Raw genomic sequence first — 24,277 nt, 5'->3', positions numbered from 1 at the left:
TACTGTTTTTGCAAAGCACAAATAGAAAAAAACACAAATAGAAAATATAGCTATCTCCAACCATAAAAATTCTCCAAATTAATGAAAACTTGCAAATATGTTAAAAGGCACAATTTGAATGTTTCAAAGTGTATTTCTGTAATTCGCAGAATTTTGACAAAATTTGTTCTCTATGAAATCCTAACAAACTCCTTCCTCTGCTTTCACCGTGGTCCTTGCTTATGGCAATGAACATTCATACCAGCTCTTTATCTTACAAGATCAGGCCCTAAAAGTTTATTTTCAAAAGCCTGCTATTGAGACCCATGGAGGCAAACACAGAGACAAAGTTTGAGGGGAATGGGTGCTGACATTGAATCAATTCTGTCCTCAAGAGTCAGCTTGAACTCCATGATCTAGCAGTATGGGATTTTTTATGGATCTACAGTCAACAAGGGCTGGGCAGAAACTGTAGGTTGGAACTGATAGGGCACAAATGTGCTAAAACAGCTCAAGAATTAACAAATACTTAAACGAGCATTAAGAAGAGGTACGGCTGTACTCTGGATCAAGTAACACATGAACCATATTCCAGTACAAAGCACAACACCTCCTCAGTTTTTAGCTCCACACGGCTTAACCTTTCTAGGGGGTGAGATACTTAAAACATCCAAACAAGACACAAAGATGGGAACATTCACCCAGGGAGAGAGTGTGACACAGCTGACAGGGGTGCCCTGACTGGTGAAGGGTGTATTTGAACCTGTGTTTTCAGTGGACTCACGAGGGATAAGGGTTGCCTTCCACTGGTTTGACATATTATGTATGGTCATGAAGTAAGTCTTACATTACCCAAATTCCACTGTCCATTTTATCTGTCTTATTTCTTAATTTTAAAATACAATCATTGTAGCTCCACCTTTTTAGCTCTTTTATATTTATACATTATATATTTATATAAATTATATATCTGCCTCCTTTACAGTTTGATTATTTTGTCAGGGTCTGTGGCAAGGATGCCAGGAGTAGTGAGAAAAAGATGATTCCCTGGATTTCAGAGACTAAACTCCCAGAGGCTTTATTGAAGTTCAGGTTACATCCCTCAATAGTATGCTGAGCTCTGCTAAAATCTTGCTGTTGAGGCTAGGGCTGAGTCAATTTATCGTTCTGTGCTTTTTCTTCTCCCAGATTGTCGTGCTCAGACTGTATACCTCTGTACCAGAGAGTCCCTTCTACATGCTTGCTAAAGGTAGTTGGGAATTCTCCAGCAAAGTCAAAACAGTCCTCGTCACAAGATAAATTCAGAAGCATTTCTCAATTCAGGAAAAGTCTGAAAAATATTTTGAAATTGTCAGACAAAAATTTTGACATTTTCCAAGACGAAAATTACTTTCCCACTTGAAATGTCATCGTGCAAAATATCTAGTAATGCTTGCAATTTTATATGTAGCATATGTACAGTACTATATAACACAATTATATCTTGTTTTTAATATATACCTGTTAAAAGATAACAAGAGCAAAAGGTGAAGGTCAAACCATACCAAATTATTGCAGCCAAATTTTTTAATTCACTGAATTCAAAATAATGTCTGGATGGGCTTTCAAAACTGAGTATCTCGACTTTTTAAAGTTGAGAATGGATTGGGAAATTTTTTTGTGTGTGTTTTGAAAATTTTCATAGGATGGAAAAGTTATTTTTGTACAGCTGTGTCAGCTTATACAAAAATAGATGAAGAGTGGAAATGTGGCTTTTCCTTGCTGACTGGGAACAGTAATTTTTTTAGTGGGGAGTCATCCCGTTACCTTCCCCAAGCCAAGCAGTTTGTCAGAACGGGGATACAGGGCCAAGAACAAAGGACTTGTGTCTTGAACATCTCCCTTCCCTAACTGGGTTCTCAGAAATTAGAACCCAGTTCTAATTGGTCTAGTAACTGCAGATTTCCACCATGTGATGTGCTACTGGATCTTCTCAGTTCCCATTGCATTCACGGTAGGAAGAGCATCCTGAACATCTTATGAGGTGCAAGCATTACCCTGCACGTTCTTTCAACAGAAGCTGAACAATGTCTTATGGACGTTATATCACATTTTTTATAGTAGAACTTTCTGGTTCCTACATATTTTTTTCACTATTTCATTGTAAAGAAGTAATTATTTTCCACCGACCCTGCTCTTTACAATTTTTTTCTGATAGGAGACCTCACCAAGTACCAAATTCTGTTAGCCTTGGTCATACCAAACACCATGCCATGCCAAGATTGGCATGACTTCAGCAAAAACGGATGTGTAACACCTGCTGGTGAATGTCTTTCACTGTCCAGACAGAGCATATTTTGTAGCAAAGATGCGGGATACAGCTTTCTAAAGTGCTAAAGTAACTGTGTTTGAAAAGGTCTGAAAAATGTTGAGCCTACCCGTGTTTCAGTGACTTCAAAACACATGAATAGGTTTTCAACACCTCAATAACTAAAGCCTATAAAATGAGAGGGTCGCGTTCGTCAGGTGAAAAAATTAATTAATACCTTCACGTCTTCAATGGAAAACACAATCATTCAGATTTTGGCTTTTTTCAGCTGCAATGTGGCAGCTACCCGGGGCCAGCACTATTGATGCACCATGTTTGTGTCATTCCACTTTACCTGACTTTAATCTGAGACAGAACAGCACAAACCTCAGCCTTTTCACAGCCCAGAGGCTTCCACTGCTGCTCCCTCCTATACGCAAGTAAAATCTGGCATGAATGAGGACAAGCATAAAAAAGAGGGAGCACAACCCCACTTTTGAAAATGTAGGTATTTTATCTGTAGGCATCCCTATTGATTCTCAGCCTGCCATACTGGGGCCAGTGCTTGAAAAATGGCTGGAGTTTGCAGAAGTAACAATAGAAAGTTAGACACTGCTCAGTTTCATTGGTGATGAGCTTAATTAAAGAAGTTAAAAGCAATGTCTGTAGAAAATTCCCCATTCAAATGTCCCTGATGATCTCATGCGATGCTTGAAGTAAATAAATAACTAACTGGGAGACAGTGCAGTTTTACAAGTTTTCCAAATAATTTCTCACTACCTGGTACAGCTCTCTGTCATGATGTAGAGACACTACATCAGAGGAACGGTCCTCTAAGTGAAGAGAAAGGATATAGGTGGTCCTATAACCATAATAAAAGGTTAACAAGAATATTTATTGCTAAAACTATTGATAAAATACAAGCGTTGGTGCACCAGTAGGAGAGTAATGATTAAATTATCTGATTCAGAGAAGATACCTGTATTGTGTAATAAACACTAGCATTAGAGCCTGACTTGTAGTAATAACAACCAGCAACTGATTATAAGCACTTTGCCTTCAGTGTTTATTTGTCTGCACCTGGGTATTGCTGCTTGGCAATAATTGGACTCTAATCACTCAAGCAAGCTTTAAATTTACCAAGTGTGAGCAAAACACGCTATGTTCTGTTTACTCGAGAACAAACTGATCTCATTCAGAGAAAAGATGCCTGGTTACCTCGCCTGACTAAGGGAAAAAAATAACTCTGCGAAAGCAAATAAAGTCGACCATTTTCTTTCAGTTGCCCATATTGAACGTACGTGAACTGTTGTCCAGATTCTCTGGGGTACAGAGAATCTTTACTACACTTTTAGGAAACCTGGTAGTAATCTACAACGTGGAGGCCGCCAATACACCTTACTCTTGGCAAGTCTTTCAGAAAAACGAATTTCTTTTGACAGGGAGTATATTAAGAAATGCCAGTCACCTGATACTGCTATGAGTTCTCAGGCAGCTAATGAATGGATGCCATCTTTTCAGAGCGGGGTTTGTTGGTGGTTTGTTTTTTTTTTTGAGGCTAGTTCCAGAGGAGAAAAGAGATGGGATCAAACATTTACGGGTAGCTCATTAGCACCTCTAGTGTTTGCCAAAGCCTTTGCTAGATCAAATATAACTCCTGCATAAATTGTGTATAAACGGCACATTTAGGAAAGCGCTCATCCTTTTAAAGGGAGGAAAAATCTCTTGTAAAGACAAACTAAATTGTTAGATTTATAAATATTCCCTTAAATAGACATTTATATATATTTTTAACCAGTCGGGCGTTATTCAGCGTACTTAAAACCTGTCCTATGGACTTTGCTATGACGGGTGCTGGAGAAATGCATAATTAAAAATGAAAAAGGCTTTTAGAGCCTGTTTACTTCGGTGACTACTGTGAAACAAATGTTTCTTTCTCCTTGCATCGCCCACCCACAGAAAGGGAACAGAACAAAGATGGCTCTGTCAGGCCTCTCTCCACTAGAGAACGCCTTGAGAGGCCAGAATGTATTAGGGCCCTGCTGAGCCCATTCAGCTTCACATAACACTCATACACACCGTACAACTAATTACATGTCAGATTAGCGATTTCATTATTACCACAGTACCACTAATTAAAACTGCTTTGATATTGCTCAAGTAGTTTTGTGTGTTTACACAGTTTTAAAGTCTGTTTTTCTGATTTTTTTTTTTTTTTTTTTTTTTAGAAAAATCAAATTACTGTTATTTAAAGGGCAAAAATAGCGTTAAGGAAGGAAAATCTATACTGGCACTTTTCTCCAGCAAACCAGCTTTTTTCCAAGTGAATTCCAAGTGCGAAGTCCCAACCGTACCTTAATCTGCAAATTGATAGATTCATGTCAGCTTTCCGTTCCTAACGCTGCCCAAAGCTTAAGTTATCCAAGTAAGTAAATAACAAAAGTTACATCATTTTAATCTACATTCATCATTTTAATTGCCTGAATCTTCACTCAGACAAAGTAGCACTGTAGTTTTATGGTATTTGATTAATGAGGGCAAGAAAATTGAAGTTTTGCAATAAAACTAAAAAAAAAAAATTCAACAGACTTTTATAGTTTTTTCCCTTATGATTTTAATTTAATGGCTCGTGTTTTCATTACTGCAGAGGCTGTACACTTTAGCTTGCAATTATGTCCCATCTGTGAAGCACTGTGTTATTACAGTTTATTCTAGTAGCTTTTCAATCACTTTTGAGTTGTGCTTTACAAGTATTCTTGCAGCAGGTGGGCTTACTGGCATGGGACCAGAAATACACAAAGCGCAAAGCTGGAGTTTAATGGCAGCCATATGCATGTGGCACAGAGCGCCAGCCTTCCCCCATATGCTGCTAAGCAGCCCCTTCAGCCTGCCAGTCACTCTTCTTACTGACTACAGTCTCTAAGTAGTTTTCTGCCAGGGAAAAATATACCAAGGCAGCAAATTTCTCCAGTGCACCATCCTTATTACTGAGACAACCCTGTCATTAGCAAAAGCACAATGAACCTGATCTGGAGATGCATACCAATTAGGTTGCATGGAGCACTTTTCCTTCTTATCTCTATGGAAACTCGGCCTCCCTGGCTGCAGTGGACAATCAGTAATGTTTCATCCACCCATATGTCACCTAGTTAACACTGTACACTTTTATGTGAACCAAAAATCTGCTCTAACCCTCTCAGCGACGCAAAGCAAAGAAATTAAAGAAAGGGAGCGAGCAGAGTGCCCCGCACGTTTCTGAGCAAGTGCGCCTTTGCAACGTACGAACCTGCACAGTCAGCACTCCTGGCTGCAGATAAAGCGGACGAGAATTGTAACTTTAGCGGCGGCAAACACGAAAATCTACATTTAATTTTCTAGGTCTAAATCTGAGGAAGCTTGTGTAAGTAACTCGAAGCCAACTTCCCCGTTGCAATAGGTACAGTCTTTAAAATCTCATAAAAATGCTGCGCCACCTGCTTTGTCCAGGAGAGTGCTTTATACTACTTTCCCCCTCTTACCATCCTTAAGTGTATTTTTCCCCCACGTACCTAGAATTTTTTTTAAAAAGCTAAATTTTCGCCCTGAGATTAACAAATGCTTCTGTTCTTATGTGCCTGACTAAAGAAGAAGGTCTTTGGGAATAAACAAATCCACCTGATTCACTCCTCCTCGGCTTGTTTTTATGCCTGTTTGCCATTTAAGGCTTTGCTCTCATTTTTACATTTCTCTTTGTTTAAAAGCAGCAACAGAAGGGATTGGGACAAGATTGCCGCGGTATTGATTTTAGCCTCTACAGGTTTTGTCTGCAGTTTAATGTAAGAGAATGGGTACCAATAGACACACCATAGTTGTATCCAGAGCTGCAATTTTGATAGTACATACCATATACACAAATAACGTACAGTCACTTCAAGGCAAGAGAAGGCGCTTTTTCACCGTTTACAAACCATGTTTCTCACCTATAATGTATCACCTCCATTTGCTTTGTTCTACAGCATTGTTTCTTCATTTTGTATAATAGATAGCAAATAATAATGTGTGGAATAGCTGTACTCCGTGTCCTTTGGGCAACAATGCCCTTCCTAGGAAAGAATTTCGTCTTTATAGCGATACTTAATTTGTAATTAGCAAAGGAACACCTCATAGATGCATCAAATATTGACAGAAAAATAGAACAGGTCGTAAATGTCAAAAGGAAAAATGGAAATCTCCTTGTGAAAACGTGCAGGTCTGAGTGAGTACAGACTTTAAGAATACTCCGGATTAAATGCACTGAATGTGCTTGATATGGGCAGTGGCACATCAGGAGAGGAACTCATATTCCAGATGAACAAACATTTAAAGAAGCTGAATGCAATTAAAATAGCACCTATCAAACAATGGATGTCAAAAAATAAAGCCAAGCCGAGAACTGGTGGTGACTCAGGAAGCTGTGTGAAAAGAAAAAGGAAGAAAGAGGAGCTCAAGGAATGCTGGCTTCTCTCGCAGAATTGACTAGACTTAGTCACTGCTGTTGGTATTCCCATGATACTGTCACTTACAGAACATTTATTTTTTATTATAAAAGCAATTCTGGATATGTGTAAAATTCAAAGTCTTCTGGTGGGAGCAATTTAAAACTGAATAATGCTGTCCTGAGGGGATTGTACTACTCTTTGGGTTTTGTTTTTAGGTTTAACTCATCGCAGGAAAAACTTCTTCTCCAGAAGTGATTATTATTAGTTGTGACCCTTGAGAACAATGGAGAAAGAGTTAGTAGAGAGTTGTGAGGGAGCTGTTCATTCAAATGTTAAATACACTTTTAGGAAAACAGAGAGGGCTAGAAATCAGATTGAAATGGGCCAGCAGAATTTTCGCCAGCCTGGTCAGGGTTATTACCAACCTGCCATTCAACTATTTACGGGTCGCTACAAGCAGGGATTCACATGATTTCTGTGGAGATTTTATTTTATAGATACAACAATATATTTTATATTTTTCAGTAAAATATGTCATACCTGGTGTGAGCTTTTTTCCTTTATCAGTTTACGAGAGAAAAAGAAAGACAGAAAATAACTTAAAAATTTCACCTGCGTCTGTTTTGGATGAGAAATCCATTGCGTTTCTCAGCCTGCAAAATGAGCTCTGGTATACTTGATGTATTTTTACCCTATAGCCCTAGAAGGGTAATGTTACAATAAGGGCCCGATTCTGTGTTCAGTGAACAGGGTAAGGAACACTCTTTTAAAATGAGCTTCCTTTTCTATTTTTAGGAAGCGGTCATTATTTATACACATTTTAGTCTCAAAAACAATAACTGAAAATACACTGCAAGTGACTGCTAAGAAAACAGACAGTAAGAATGAGAAAAATAATTTTATACCCATGGGATTTTTATTACTATTAAACAGAGATTCGGGTGTCTTAAAACTAAGCATTTTGCTAAATAAGAACCTTACAAATTTGATGCAAAACCAAAACTTTTTTCTATCATGCCCAAATGCAAACTATTTACGGAGGATGGACATTTATACAGTAGAATAAAAATAACTACTTTACGGTTCAGAGTCCCTGGAATTTGGAATTTGACAATCATTCTTGCAACTTAGCAGCTCTGTTGTAGTTATGTGGTGCCTGTCATTGCTGTGTAATGAAATACAGTAGTCCTCATATATAATTGGCGTTCAGGTTATGAAGATGTGTTCCTAGTATGCCTTTTCAAATATGTCCTTCATTCCTGCCAGGATCATTTAAATCCTTGTATCACATAACCCTTTTTTTTTTTTTATTGATATATTTCACACTTTTTCTTTGCTTAAGTCAAATTCGCAGACCACTTTTGTTTTTCAGGGAATTTAATGGGACACTTATGAACAGAAGGATAAAACCTGATGCTTTACCTTGGTGTTTATGATGCTTATATAGAAACCTTTGAATTCAGAATAGGTCAATTGGGATCAGAGGTTATTTCAGTAAAGGAAGGAAGGAATGTAATTGTTGATCTGCACAGGCATAGGATAAAATGGGCTTCAGTCAGCATAACTATACTATATTTTTACTTAAAGATGTGAGGACCAATTCAATATAGCACGGTGTAATTTTTTCCTTGGTATTATACCATTGGCATTTAGTCAAGTTCAGTATGTTTTACTTGCTGGTGTTGCCATACATCTCAGTGGGCAGAGTCTCAATGCAAAGCCAGGCAGACCAATTTCTGTGATGTGAGCCGTGTTCTGCTGTGAGAAGTTGAGGGGAGGTGGAAAGACATTTGAGCTGCTTTTCTACAGTGTGACTCCAGAGCAATCAGGAGCACTGGGGAGATGGGTTGCATCAACAGCAAAATTCCTCTAGGAAGCAGCTGAAGTGCAAAAAGTTTAGCTGCCTTCTGATAAATCCAGCCTAACTTCAGATACCTTGTTGAAGAGCTGAGTTAGGAGCTTGCCAAACTCATCTCCCTGTATAGTCAGTGGAGAAGAAAGCCACCAGCCCAACAGCAATCTGAGCCATCTTCTAAAGGTGAACCTTTCTTTCCACTGGCAGTTGTGAAGCCTGGGACAAACACATTTCCAGCATTAGCTCCTCCGCCTAACTTTGAGTGGGAGGAACCTAGACATGGGCCACTGATCATTGCCACAACATGGCACACTGCAGCAGCCCTGTCACAGGAGTTAGGGAGAAGCCTCGCTGTATTAAGTCTGTAGTTAAAATACTACTGCGTTAGTGGGTGTTTCATTAGAGTGAGTTTACTATTGACGGAAACAACCTGGGTGACAGGCCTACCAGATGAAGTTGTCTGCTTACACCAGCCTTTACTGAAAGGGCATTTCACTTTCCAGCTATTTGAAACTGTATTTTCTTTTTCAAGAAGGCCAAGTATGGCTTGTTATTGACAAAATAAAGAAGGTTTTTCTGTTTTAGTTCGGTTTGTTTTCCCCAGGGCAGAGGGAGTGCACTACCTCAGCCAATCGCTTCTGATGATGTTAACTGCTGACTAATACTGAATTCAACTTGGGTGTAAAATAAGACAACTTGGAAAGTTACTGCATATTTGTTTGTCTTTACCATCCCATGTGAAAGCAAAACCTATTCAGCAGCTAAAAGTCTAGTATACTAATATATCCCCCCCTGTAACTAAGGGGAATAAGTCATGTGAGTATACTAATGAAAATTAATACTGAAAATGCAGAAAAGGTAAAAGGAAAAAAATTCCTTGGGAAACACTGAAATGCACAGTTGTGATCATTATACAGTCTTAAGTCCATTCCTGCCATGATTCCTGAAAAATACCTAGAAATGCAAGTGCAATATTTCCATCCATAAAATAGGCCTTTTATGATTTGTATCCCTGCAATGCAAAAAAAGGAGGTCTTTTTCTGCAGTTTTACAGAATCTAGCCTAAAGGTATGACATCTCCTTCATTATTCCATCAAACAAGGACAATAAAAAACTCTGTTTCTGAAGGTCCAGGATCCAGAAAGCAGTAAAATTATTCAAGAAAACTAAAAATATGGCTTCAGCTCCTTTGCATATACGAAGCACAAACTGATGCAGTTTTGTACGTCACTGAGAAAGGCTTTCCCAGTAAAGGTGTCACTTCCAGAGGTTACTTAGAGCGGTGAAGTTGAATACCGTACGTAATATAGCAAATGTGGTACAAATGTTGGAGTGAATTTACACTTTTCAGAGTGAATGTTCCAAATAATGTCTCTAATATGGAGAGTTGCGAAGTTAGGGTTGAGATGGAGTATCACAATCATTGTCAGAAATATTGTATAATTTATGATAGCAGATATGAAATCAGTATTCAGGCTGAAAAATTTCTTCAAGATTGTTGTCAGACTTGATGGATAATGCAGGTAATTTGTATTCACAAATCCTGAAGATCTTAGAAAAAGTCTAGGTCCAAAGGTAATCTTATAGCTGAGATAAATTTATGAAGTGAGGAAAGTGATATCTTACGGGACTAATAGTTCATAATTACTTCAGTAAAATTAAGTGGAGTCTTTCAGATTTTCTCATCTTTAATTATGTTTCTCCTTTGTTTTTTGGCTAAATCATTCCTTATTAAGCTTTTTGACACATCAACGTTAATTTCAGGATCTCCTCCAGAGCTGTCTGGTTAAGCCTGTTGTTTCCATATAATTTGGTACCACCCATAAACAGACTTCCTGGCAAATTCGCAACTTTACAAATCTTTTGCTAAGTTTGTGGTGAAAAATACCGCTGCATTATTTATTCAGTTTTAATTAATGTAAATTAGATTCTTTGTTGATTAGCATTTTATGGTTATGGGTGGCTGTAGGTTATTTTTACTAGCACTTCTTTGGACGTTTATCCAGTTGAGCTACATATTTAAGTACCGAAACCATATAATGTCATTTCTGTTCCCTTCTTGAATGATCCAAGAAGCGCGCGCACACACACACACACACATATATGCACTTGCAAATATACTTGTCTCTGTATATATACACATTTATATATGCTTTTACATTTACATACACCTATATATACAGATACACATACATATGTATGTGTACTTGCACCTAGGCACATACACACCTTCCTGCCATGTCTGCTAAAATCAATCATTATTTCCTATACAGAAAATTATTTCTCCGTCCAATTAAATTCACTACCAGTCCCTCGCTTTACTTTGCATTAGCATGCTCACAGAAAGTGGCTATTCTTTGCGGGACTTCATGAAAAAATGGAAATCTAGATACTGAAATGAAGACAGGATTAAGATTCACCCAAAACACTATGGCTCTTCTTCCCTGGTTACTGACTCACTTGCTATCTTATTATTGCAAGTATTCCTCTTGCTGGTCCAAACTAGGGTAACATGTTGTCATCCGTTCTCCAGCAGAAAGGCAAACATACACGAGAAGTTTAAGGTGAACTGGCTTGCTTCTGCTACGTGGTACATGCACTATATGAGAAAATTACTTACCTTACATTTCTGCTTCTGTGAAAATGCCTTGCATGAATCTTTTTTTCCTGGCTCATGTCCCATGCTAAACCCAAAGCATTTTCATCTTTTAAAGACACCATTGTCAGCCAGGAGCACCCCAGGAGAATCAATAACCCCCCGCAGTAAATGCACACTTCTCTGGCCTGACATATCCAGCCCATCAAATGTTCCTCTGCCTAAAAGGAAGGCCGAGCTCCCCTTCCTCGTCATTAAATCCATTCTTCAAATCAATGCACATATATTAATTACATGCACAATTAATGAAATAAAGCAAATGCTTTAAAAGCAAAGGCGGTATCCAGGCATAAGGAGTAGCTGAAGTAGGCAGTATCATCTCCAGGCCTGGGCAGGAGACGTGCAGCATGCTGTCTTCAGGGGCAGGGAAGATGCATGCCCCTTCCCTGATCACTTCTCATTTCTGTCTGTCTGCTAGGTGGTCAGAGGGAAGCAACGAGAAGATGTGCCTATAGACAAGTTAGGACTGACAAGCAACTAGCCAGGCTGATGCTGTGGGTTGCCTCTGTACCGGTGAATTGGACGGTGGAGCTCCACTTCCTGCATTGCTAGTCGGTGTGACAGGTGGCCTTGGCCCATGCTTTCCACCTGGTCTGCTCCCAGCCATGCCTGGGGACGGTTCCCAGTAGCGGCTTGCACCCAGCACCAGTTCCAGGTGCTGGTTTGCACGTGGCCACCCTGACCTGGACCTAATACCATGGACATGGGTGGCTCTGTGGCTCTTGGGCTCAACACCAGAGGACTGCCCCCGTGTTTTGCTGGTCTGTCCGTAGCTGTACAGACCTACTTGGGCTTTTTTGCTGTTAACCTGACTAATGCCTGTCATGGTTACCAGTGGTATGCCAGCGATATTCTAGGGTTGGCTGTTAGTTAATGTGGAAAGCAGTATGTCTAGTGGGCAGCTGGACAGGAGAAGACTAAAAAGATGAAACAAAGGAAAGAAAAGAAAGAAAGGTCTCTCTTCCCCACAGATTACACTGGCTACTTAGTCCTCTCCAGCAAGGTGAAAGAGCTATCCCAGTTTTGCCCTTCAGGAACATAGCTTCCTTAAGACTGAAGTATGGGATCACTCCAGCCATGTGTGACTTAGGTGAGGGCAATTCTCGACCCTGACTTTCAAAGGCAGAATAGTACAGCAGGACAATATCTAAAAGGCAAAAACTGACAGCAGCAGCAACAGAAAAATTTAGAAAAGGAAATGGTATTTATAGAGTGTCCTTCAATGAGAGAGATATGATCTCTCATGTGAATTGCAGTGTTGTCCACTTTCATGATTTCATTCTTAGTCTTGCAATGTTTAGTGTTGTTTTCTTTCTTAAAGATCCCATCTGAAATGATTATATGATTATGTCAGCTTAGTTTTTAGAACGTAGTCCTGGATGCAAAGAAGAGTTTAAAATTTAAATCACATTTTCCTCAGTGGTACAAAATACGTCAAATCACAAACCAAAACCTTGAGTTTTGTTCATTATTGGTTTTAGTATCTTGATTTGTAGCATGATCTATCATGTGGAAGTGAGCAGTCCTGGCACTGCCCAGTGACACACACCCCCACGCCGGGTGCCAAGACCAGTCCAGGAAAGTATAGAGCCTGAAACAGGACAGACTTCCTCAGGCTGCCCTAAAATGTTTCCTGAGATTATTTCATGTTCCCAGAAGTTTGTTTCTAGCCTTCGACTCTTGCAAAAATATTGCTCCTTAGGAACTATTATTTATGTGCAAAATGTCTGATTGTCCTTATTCTGGGTTTGCATTATTGGGAAGTAAAATTAGAAACATGCCTGTACACTGTGATGGAAGTGTTTTCCTCTATTAGGTTTAAGAAATACACAGCTTTTTGCAGCTTCTTCCATTGTTACCCCTGTGCTGAACGGATGTGCGTAGTTTTTCTAGTCCATTTTCAGTGTTTCTAACCTGTTTTCTTTCCCATAATTCAGGTAGCACAGCAGGACAGTCTTCAAATGCTGACTGATAAATCTCAAAAAATCTGTGTTCAGCCGAGGAACGGAAAACTGCAGTTTAGAAGTTTGAAAACACCAGAATTAACTACATAAAAGGTCAAGGTCCTAAAAGGGTCCTATAGAACATAGGGTTTATTATTAAATATTAAGACAAAGTGACTACTAACATACCCATTTGCTGGCTTTCAAATGTACATTACCTGTCTCCCTTTTGTGTTGCTGTATGTCTGCTCAGTTCCTAGAAACCTACCTAAAAATATGCTTTAAAATTGCATCTATATTAAGACTGCAGATAGCAAGTCACATCTCCATCTGAGCTAAACCATATGACTAATGACTCTTCAAAAACGAAGTTTTTCATGGAAATGCCCTTCTGAAAAACAGTTGACCCCTTGAACACTGGAAGCACCACAAGCCCCACAGTGTGGCCCAACTTGAAAGCCAACTGAAACCAGTGCAAAGGCATCCATTGACCTGGATGGCCTTTGTACCGTGCCTCTGAGGTTATCAGGGTACCTTGTCATACACAGAGGGGAAGTAAAAATGTTTATAGCAAAACCCTCTAGAGCACAGGGAGAACTTGTTATGAATCAGCTATTCAAGATTTGTACAGCTCAATCGGTAGCATTTTCTCTTTATGAATTTTCCCCTTGCAGGGGATGTGCATATTGCTTATGGACCATAAATAAAAACTCTCTGCATCATCACTATTTTTTGCATTCGTCTTACTTTACACATACTATGTCTCCACAATATTTATGTGTAGGTCCTCCTTTTATTCTGGGTGGAAATAAACAGTTATGCTAAAGGTGGATTTTTAAGAATATCTGAATAATACCGTCATTCCCCACCAGTTCATACAATGTGCATACAACAACAGGCCTAATACTCGTTTCTCAACAGCAAATGAAGTGGATTATATTAGAGACGTATCTGAAGTAAAACATCCAGTTTAAATGCCCTCTGGCAGATTAAACTGGAAAATGGTAGGCTGGAGTCCAATGTTACCAATTTTGCTTTTTTGACCAGAAGCAGATGAATCAGATTGGCTGTGAACACAGGTCCACTTTGTACGTAAGCCTCAGTTTCTTCTCATCCCTCTGTTTCACAGATACATGCATCTTATCTGCAGGATTTCAGAGCATTTTGTAAGCAGAAGTCCCAATTCTGCAATTGCATCCACAGCTTTGGAGACAAAGAGATGATCTCATGGGACTGGAAGGCCAACTGGATTTCAGTGCACTTTCTTGTCCCCACAGGATCTGCATCTGTGCAGAAATGACCACACACTCAAGGGTTATCTATGAAAATCTGACGGAAAGTAGAAACCAAAGATCAGGCTACAACATCAGTTGGTAAAAAATAGCGAAACAAGAGAAAATTGGCCCAGAGTAACCCTGGGAAAAGTGAAACTTCCCCATCTACCCTTCAGTTCTGCCTGCTGTGGCTTGAGTATTTATTGATCAGTTGAAACAAGCACACCAAACAAATAAACTATTGTTTTTCTTTCTCAGAAGGATTAAATCATCTTTGTGTTTTTCAGGACTTGAGGTTGCTAGCTAAAGTAGTTAATTGTCTGAGAAATTTAATAAGGAGCCAGAAGGTGAAGTCTGTGGAAATTCCACCTCTATAACAACTGATGCTTTCAAGTTTTGCCCGGAGATGTTCTTAAATGCTCACTGATGACTTGACTTTTCTCACAGTGTTCTATTCAGTAATTTTTAAAGAAAGAAAAAGATAAAAAAGATATATCCTTTCTTCTTCCACCTCTGTCCATTAAATGACTGATTCCAATTTAATGCATTGATGTTGAAGGTCTTTGAAATTCAAAGGTATGTTTCTCTTCCCATCCCTAATGGGATAATAGCACATTCTAATGCACATGCATTTGTTCTTTTAGTCACAATTTCGTAAGAATTGCAAGTTGCAAACATTATCGCTTTATGATTATTGTGCAATTAGACAAAAGAAGACACATATAGAGACAGACAAATGGACATGACAGAAGATGATGACATCCAATAACATAAGCTTTTTTTTTCCAGATTACACAAAGTTCCATCTATAGTTTGCATATTTCTCAAATTCACCCTCTCAAAGAACTTCAAAAACAAATACCTAAAATCTAGCATACTTATATTGCTCATTTGTCCTTAAACCCTTCACCTGATACCCAGCAAAAAAGAAAGCATGATGTCCTAGTATAGTCATGTAAAAATGTACAATAAATTACTTTAAAAAGGAAGCACTTTAATGCTAGCAAGCACCAGTGATCTGCTTCGGAGCTGTCACCAAAGGACACTTTAGACATTAGAGTGCATTATTGGATAGTAATAGTAAATGGCTGTATAGAATCTCACTGATCGTTACTGCCATTTAATCATTTTCTTTCCTGTTTGCAAAATGGATAAATGAGCATTTTCATGCTCTCAGAACAAATGGTATAAATCAAAATTGATAAAATACTTTTAAATAGTTTTCACTTTAAAAAAAGTATTGTTTTGATCCACTGCAACACTCCAGCTGTATGTAACAGCAGCGTATCTTCTTCTGTTTTATTGAATTTAGCTCACTGAAAATTTAAAATGGACTTCTCTTCTTCACAGTTTCAGGCTCATAGCATTGTAGTAAGCTCAGGAATTTGACTCCTGGATGGTTGTACCACGTAGGAATTTGTCGCAGCCCAGCAAGTTCCATCTCCATCTCTTAACTTCTGCATTTATGAACTGCGTGGACTTCAAATGATACTTATATAGAACATTTTTCTTATGATTGAAGCACAACCATTGCAATGCTTAAAAAAATACATTTAATAGAACTCCTTTCCTTTGCACTGAGTGCAGTTTTGGAACAGGTTCTCATGATCGCAATGACTTAACCACATGGCAGCCTATGCACCTACCTTTCATTCAGAAATGCCTGTCCTGAAGTTGTAATATAGAAGCGAATAAATCTAAATACACTGCATCATTTCTGCATGTGCAAACATGTGCTTCAGGGTGCTGACAGGGATTACGCTCGAAAAGGAGGAAAATCGTGGAGGTGGGAATAAGCTGTGATTACCATCCATGAATGAAAGAAGCGCAGAGCACAGATTTGGGCTCCAAATGGCCCTATGTTGGCTCAGCAGGAACGGGGTGTGCTGTGGCTGGGAAATGCAGAAGGCTGGCCTGTCCTTCTTAATTTTTCCTCACACTCTAGCAGTGTTCAAAAAATATCTTTATCAGAGAAACTAAGACAGACTTCACTTAAACAGTGAAATCTTGTCCCCAAGGAAGTCCAGGGAAAGGTCTGGCTTTCCCGCGATTACTAAATCACCCAGCCCACGTTCGAGACACCAGCATTAGTCACAACACACAGACAAAATGCTTCTAGGATTTCACTTCAAAGTATTTTTCTGTTCAAAAGAAACACACCTCAAACCAAAACAAATAAAACCAAACCAAAACAAAACAAAAAGACAACACCAAAAAAAAAAACCAAACAAACAAGAAAAAAAATCCCCAAAACCTCAAACAGAAGGAAAAGATAGGAGAAGCTTATGGAAACACTGCTCTTTCTGCCCGGTGTGGGAGACCGGAGTTCCGGCGTTATGCGGAGTGAGGAGCGCTACCACTGCTGCAAACGCGAACAGCTTCTGTCAGAAGGAAGCGCAGCTGATTAATCAACTTGATATTACCCGAACTGATTAAACAATGAGACGTCCTGGGGTTTTGCTGTCTGTCCTGATGAGTGCTCATCATAACTATTAGTACAAAACCCCAGCACGTCTCCCTTGGGAGTAAACTACCTTCTAATGTTTTTCCTCTAAAGATTAATTCCATTGTTATGGAACCTGTGTATTAAAGGAACTATAAACTAATCATTAGTCATTTTCAAACAATTTGACCTTCCCAGCTTTGACTGGTGGAGTGTTTTTGGAAGAGGTCTTGTTCAGTTTCCCTTATTCACGTAAGCTGGTTTACTTAGACAAATAGAAAAGGGACTGATATGTTTGCAGTATTGTGTTCATTTCTAAAGAAGAAAAAATGGACATTTTTAAAAGAACTTTTTTTTTCTTTTTTATTTACTGAAGTAAAGTTTAAAGGATTAGCAGCTGTGGAAACCGTGAAAACCTTTGCTTTGTTCCACCAAATGACCCAAACCTCCGACTAACCTCCAATATAATAAGTCCTCTCTCTGAAAGACTCCATTAAACTTGAGTGTTACCTGCAAAAGGAAACAGTTTTTTAAACAGAAGCTAAACAGTGTATTTTTTTCATGTCAATAAAGAATTTCTAAACTTGGATAAAATGTAAAAGTCATGCTTGAAAGACATGTTCTTTGCATGTCTGAAATAGGTTTCTCTTGTCTATCAATCTGTTTTTTAACTCGTTACTGATGTGTTTGTATGGCAATCACTCAGGTGCAGAGAGCAAGCGTGAATCAATTACCCAGGAATTCCTCTTTTTAGGAGGTGAGAGAAGGCCCCAACTTTCTAATTCACCGTATATCCTCGGAGGTGTTATGGAGTATCAACTTTTCACCTTCCTTCAAGACCATTCACAACTTTCCTACATCCCTGCTTGTGAGAAAGATTCAATCTGACTGAGACCAAAGGCAGGAAAAGGCAATTACTTCTAACTTTGTATTCAGGCTTTTTCTTTTTCCCCCTGATTTCCAGTGATAGCAGCTTTTAAACACTTAACAGCTTTGTTAGCTTAAAACAAATTTATATCAATTCTAATTCAGATGTCTGGTTTCAAAAGTGGGAAATATTTTTTTCTTATTCTATTAAACCTTTTAGCCCCTAGGGAAAAGAGTTTAAAAATAGTCTTACGCATGAAATTCTCAAGTAATTTTGACTGGATTCATCAATGAGCGTTCTACCATGCACATCTTCTGGATTTATTTTAGGTAACTTCCTTTTTTCTAAGTTTTCCTGATATGTGTGCAGGTCAGGGTAAACAAACCCATGAAAAACTACCAGCCCAAGCCCTTGAGCACAAAGGACACAAAGAGCAGCCGGTCAGCTTCATCCCTGCAGGCATAATAGCAGTAGACTGGTGATTCTCACCGCTCCAGTTCCCCACAGGGGCATACATCCCAGCACAAAAGCTTGCAAGGTTTGGTGGTTTTTTTATTATTATTATTATTATTTTGTCTTTTTTTTCCCTTTTTTAAAGGTGTGCGCTAGCTTAGAGAAATGACATAACAGGGCCCGCTCGTATTCCTTGCTCACAAACTACCGGGTGCTCAGATGCAACAAACAGATTCAGAGGCAACAGCTAAAATTTGTTTAGGTTCCAAATACTGCTGGTATCTTTCTGGGTTATTTATAAGCCTTAAATATTCCTAAAGCTTTGCAAGTCTCTACTTGTTAACCTTCCCGGTAAGCACCAAAAACCAAATCCTATTTCCTATTGGCTACATAAAACGGATACTGATTCAGCACACTGATTTTTTTGTAACCACTGTTCTTTAGATGCTTATGCTCTTCCTCATTTTATACAGTTGTCTTTAAACATCGACACATATTTAGGGCTGTGAATTTCACACAATTACAATGTTTGGCATGAAAAATCCCTGCCAAGAAAATAGTCCCATATGCCTGACAATACACCCGTGGAAGGCAACTGGAGTTTTGTTCACTATTCAACATAGGCTGGGGTTTAGGCCTTAACATCAACACGTTTATTCCTTCGCTTCACAGTAACATTGTAACCTTTAAGAAAGAACTGACTTTTAATTTCCATTAGAGTCTGTGGAAGTTTTGTTCAAATAAGAAAAACAACCTGTGCTTTTCAAACTGTGCTCGTGAAGCCCAGCGGTCTACACTGTATTTCTGAAGTGTGTCTGAAAGCTAAGGAAAGACAGACTATTACCATATTACCATAGACATTAACTGGACATGGGTCCACTAAAAAGTGTTATGAGGTCCTCAGTCTAAGAAAGGCTTGACTATAGAACTAGATTTTCAGTTTGTGGACAAATCAGTTGAGCTGAAGTGGTTCCAATTGAGATATCTTTTCTGTTCCCTCAAAATAAAATAAATTTATAGATATTTTTCTCCATTAAAAGTGTTTTTAGAAGTGGAACCTTTATTTCAAACCTCCTCTCTGTGAAACAATTTCCTTTGATTGTATTGCTGGCAATTTAAAATACAATTTATGATTAATCTTTTAACATGTTATTTTATAAGATTTCTTTCAACTGCAATTGAAGACTTTTAAAGCTCTGAATAAGGCCTGTAAGAAATCAGCTCCTATACAAGTGTCTTTAAAAGCTAGTAATTTCAGTTACCTGTGCAGTAGGTGACTCACAGTCGGCTTAAAAACATAAACTAGAAAGTCCAACCCTGTCCTCTCCCCGCCCCCCCGCCCTGGCAAAAAGTGCTGCTAGCAAGATTTCATTACTTTTTTGTTTTATAATCAATAAAATCTATTAGCAGACAAGGTATTGCAATTGCCAGAACATCGGTACAACTAGTTTACCTTCAGATGCTGGTTGACTTGAGATGTCAAAGCCCCCACAGTTGTTGGGAGTCTGGCATTAAAAGAACAGATACAATCCTAAGCCTAAGTGTTAACAAAGCCAGTTGGCATCCCAGAGGAGATTAGGTTGCTGATCTTGTAAGGATCAGCTACTTACTTAGTGGTGTTTACACTGACATTGATGTAGTGACATCCTGATCTAATTACATGTCAATAAACCACAGTCCTGATGCCCTGAGAAGATCAGGAGAGGATTACAAGAACTCCGTTGCTGATCCTTAAAGGCTAAGGAAGCAACCCTGTGATTTAATTACCATGAATTCAGTAACTGTAAAGCTATTGTTTTAAATGGGCCAGTTCTCTTCATAGATTGCATCCCTCCCTTTAACCCCTTCACCTCCAAATTTTGCAAACATTCTGCACACAATTCACTGCTTTAGCAAACACTCTGGAAACTTGTTTAGATGCCTTCAGGCTGTTTGTGTCTAAGATACAATTTTTTCTCTGAGTCCAAGCACTTTTAAAGGTTTTGTTTTAAATCCATGTTATTATTTTCACGTTCTCTGGCACGGTGCCAGAGAGTAACTTCAGCACTATGTTAATTCTGGCAATCAGTGGGCGTGTTTATCTCCTTAATATCACCAGCACTGGATGACCTATGCTGCAGTCTTAGGGATGTATGGATGGCTGCTCCTGCTCAGGAAAAGGTGGAGTATCATCCTCAAGGTGGCAAAACATAATTTTGCCTGAACAGCTGGGAAACCTCATGACAGTTTTGCTGTAGACTTGAGAAAGGTTCAGGTCTGTGGAACAAACATAAGTACTATTACGCATCACACTACGGATGAGGCTGGTACCCACTTTTAAGCACTTCCAGCTAAAAGAAGTACAGCTTAAGCAGTCCAGAACAAGTTACCCAGAAAGATACCAGCCGTATTCGGAACCTAAACAAGTAACAGGAATGGCAAGCGTCACTGAGTCAGAAATTCATTCCCTACCCTTCCGAAAAGCTCAGAAGATCTTTAAAGGTTTGACTCATTCAGAGCACTGTGTCTGCCTCGCGTGCAAGTAGGATTTTGGTTACAGTCTTACTAGAAACGCCAGACCTCTAATGTATTAGTGAGGCGCAGGCAGGATCCCGCAGCACAGAATCCTCTCCCAGTACAAAGTACCCACAAGTGCTCTGCATTGCCGCCAGCAAGATATTTTGCCTGCTTCATTTCTTAAGCCCTGGGAGGGCAGGTGGGGCTGTTGGAGTCGGGGGAAGAAACCTAGCTGGTTTTGCATGATTAATCCTCCTAGAGCTTTAGAATATAATTTTTGTTTAAAAAGGAATGCACCATATTCTGTCTGCCCTGCTGTGTGTGTGGGGTTGAACCAGATGACTTCCAACTTAAATTATTCTATGTTTCTACGTCAAGTGGAAAAACCTATGTACAAATACATATTTTTTTCTGCTCCTCCAGCCTTCCCTTTTGCTTTCCCTAGTCTCTTATTTCATCATTTTATTCACCCTTCAAGTAAACTACCAGGTAGCTATGTATAAAGCCTTCATTATGATAACCAAAGCACAGCTAATTCACATTACTGGAAAGGACACAATCTTCAGGAGCAGTTGAGTAACTTACAAGTCTAAGGCCCACTTTTAAAAATGACTTATGCTCTTTGAAAGCCAACGTTGTAGTGCCTTTCCATGGGAAATGACAGCTTTCAAACATCTCCTCCAATGCAACAAATTGAAAATAAAGGAAGTTTTCTTTAATGGTAAGCTTTCGAATGATGAAAGTGCTTGGGGGGATATGGATGATATTGAAAACTGACTGTCAGGGTGTTTCAGCGGCTTTGCAGACAAACATGTTTTTACGGAAATAGGCCCTTGTGTGAACTTAGCTTGATTCAGGTTCAACCCTGATTGATAGATTTCTACTGGCCTCATTGAATTTACACCAGGGATAAACATGGCCCAAGTTATTTCAGAGTGAGTATGTGAAATAACTACTTTCCATGAATACTTCCATTCTGCATACCTTCAGTATGCTCCATAATAGTAGTAATAACACCAGGCACTTAATGCTTTCATCTTCAAAGCACTTTGCAAACATTAGCCAATAAGAGAAACTCTTATGCAAGTGTAGCTGAAATTTCTTGGAGGAATAGATAGATTTTGTTGTACACCAAATGAGCTTTTATAAACTCAATGTTTTTCAACTCGTAAAAGACTGCAAAAAGAAAACATTTTACTGTAAGTGCATCTAGACTTTATTACTGCAATATAGGACAAAACACCTCCAGCAAAGGGTGCTGTATATCTTCCTGACCCACAAAGCTCAGTTTGATGCTGCAGGATACTAAGCTACGTGCCCTTATGTTCAGCAAGACATGTAAGCTTTTATTCACCTTTCAGCGTATGGACCTCCTGCCTTACCCGAGACACTCACTTGGTTTCACTTTAAGCGATCAGCGTGGCTGCTCTCATTACCCTCTGGAAACTCCTGGCGCTGTCTGGCACCTAAGGGAACCTAGGTTTCTAAAAGCAACAATTCCGAATCACACCTTAATGAGAGACCCAAACTAGACGATGTGGATGTCTGCTCTCCTCTGAGGGTGTCTGCTCCTCTGTCTGAAGTTAATTACCCGCTTATGGACTTTCCTGAGACCTTTGTGGATAAAACCGGTGTGCATTGGGACTAAGAGAGGTTCTAGAGTCTCTGTAAAGACACAGGAGAGTTGGTGGAAAGCCGTTCACGTACAGTCAGAAGATATCAGCATGGAAAAAGAATAATGGCATAGTAATCACTCCGTATTTAGTTCACTGGCGGAATAGCAACCAACCCTGTAAAATCTGTTTTCAACTCAATGGATTCAAATGGGAAATGTGAACAAAAATATCTGCTTACTTAAAGGAAGAAAAAAAAAGTCAGCCTGAAGAAAGTATTGTGTTGAACTTGAAGTAACACATTTAATTTTTCAGTCTCATAAAATTCAGGTTTGGCAAATATCAAAATTAAATGGTTCTGTAGGCATAAAAAAATCTGGGAGAAAAAGGCCATCTTTAGGAGTTGGGGGAGAAGTTGCAAAACCTCCGCTTCTCATATGCTGCAGCATACACAGATTTTAGCTCTGTGGAATCTTGTTCAACGTCACAGAATACTCTCTAATACTTCCATACCACACCTCAGTGGAAGGCTGGTAACATGGGGCTGTAGTTTTCCCATTTCTTGCTGTCTTCACCACACTACGGATTCCTGCAACTAACATTTACATTTTGGGAGTTTTCCCATGAGGAAAGGGAGCTAAGTTACCAATCTACCTTTTCTCAGACACACAGAAAAAAGTTGCAATGGATATGTTTATTATCATCACATCAATCTAATTAGTTTCGCTCTCCCCCACAGCTAAGAACGAACTTGTAACAGATATGTGATGAAGAACATCAATGGGAAGGGAGCGTAATGGTGACAGAGACTACATCAAAAAAGGAACAGCTCAGAAGCTGAACCCTGAATTAAATTCTGGGCTCAATATATCTGTTTGTCTAATTTCCTTGCTTCTGAAATTAAGCATTATATAAATGTGTCATAGTGTTCCAGTTGTTCATCTCTTAAGAAATGAAAAGCCCTGAATCTCGTTCTGCATATTTAAAGAAAAATAAATTGCAATCAAGAGATATAGGGCTGACTGAAATTGGATTCAGTGTTTATTTAAAGAGGGCCTCCTTTCACTGCAACATGGTCAGCATTAGGATACAGCCTACATGATCTCCATCTTCTTCAGTACACAAAATGAGAACAGTGAAAACATCGCCTTTGTTTAGGTTGTTTTTTTGACAGTATAGATTTAGTTTGCTCCATAAGATTAAAAATTTTGGTAGGGTTTTTATCCACTGTGTGTTGCAGAATATTACAAGAAACTTCTATCCAAGTCAAAAAAGCACACTTTTCTTCAACCACAAGTAACTACAAATCCCGCTGTAATCACAGCCACAGCTATCACAGAAATAGCTTGTCAGTTCTTATGCACACAACTTCACGGGCCCTTCTAGAAAGTGAGAGAGCTTTACAACATCTGGAAAAACTGCAGATTTCAGTTAGTGCACACACTGACAACATTTAACACACTCATGCTTCTAAACCACTTTCCGTCAACGCAAGTTATAATGCTTATTAGCCAAATCGTCCTAGCCTGTGCAATGAGCTACACAGTGAGCATGCTTAGGAAGTTAAAAGAGCCACAATCTTTCAAAAGGAGCCTCAAAGCAGCTCTTTCACTGATGCTGCTGTAGCTTTAGGATTGCAGGGGGACCGACAAATTGAACCCGTACGGTAGCAGGCACTGTCTGCAGTTTCATCCCTCGTTTCTGCCTCACTCCCTCCATTTCCGAGGAGTTCCTCTTGTCTGCTCAACGCAATGCACACTCCTTGCTCCCACACCTCTCATGGAATTGTTCACAGGCAGGCAGCTCTCTCTTTTCAAGAACTTTGAGAAGTCTTTATTGAAATGCACCACTTAAGTATTTGTTGTTTTTAAATCGGTTTCAAGTGTATAACCTATACTTCTCAGAACAGTAAACATAAAAAATACTGTTTTATCACCTCACACCTTGCCACTA

This window comes from Chroicocephalus ridibundus, chromosome 1 (assembly GCF_963924245.1).
Source record: "Chroicocephalus ridibundus chromosome 1, bChrRid1.1, whole genome shotgun sequence".
Lineage (NCBI taxonomy): Eukaryota > Metazoa > Chordata > Aves > Charadriiformes > Laridae > Chroicocephalus > Chroicocephalus ridibundus.
This window is presented reverse-complemented; position numbering follows the sequence as displayed.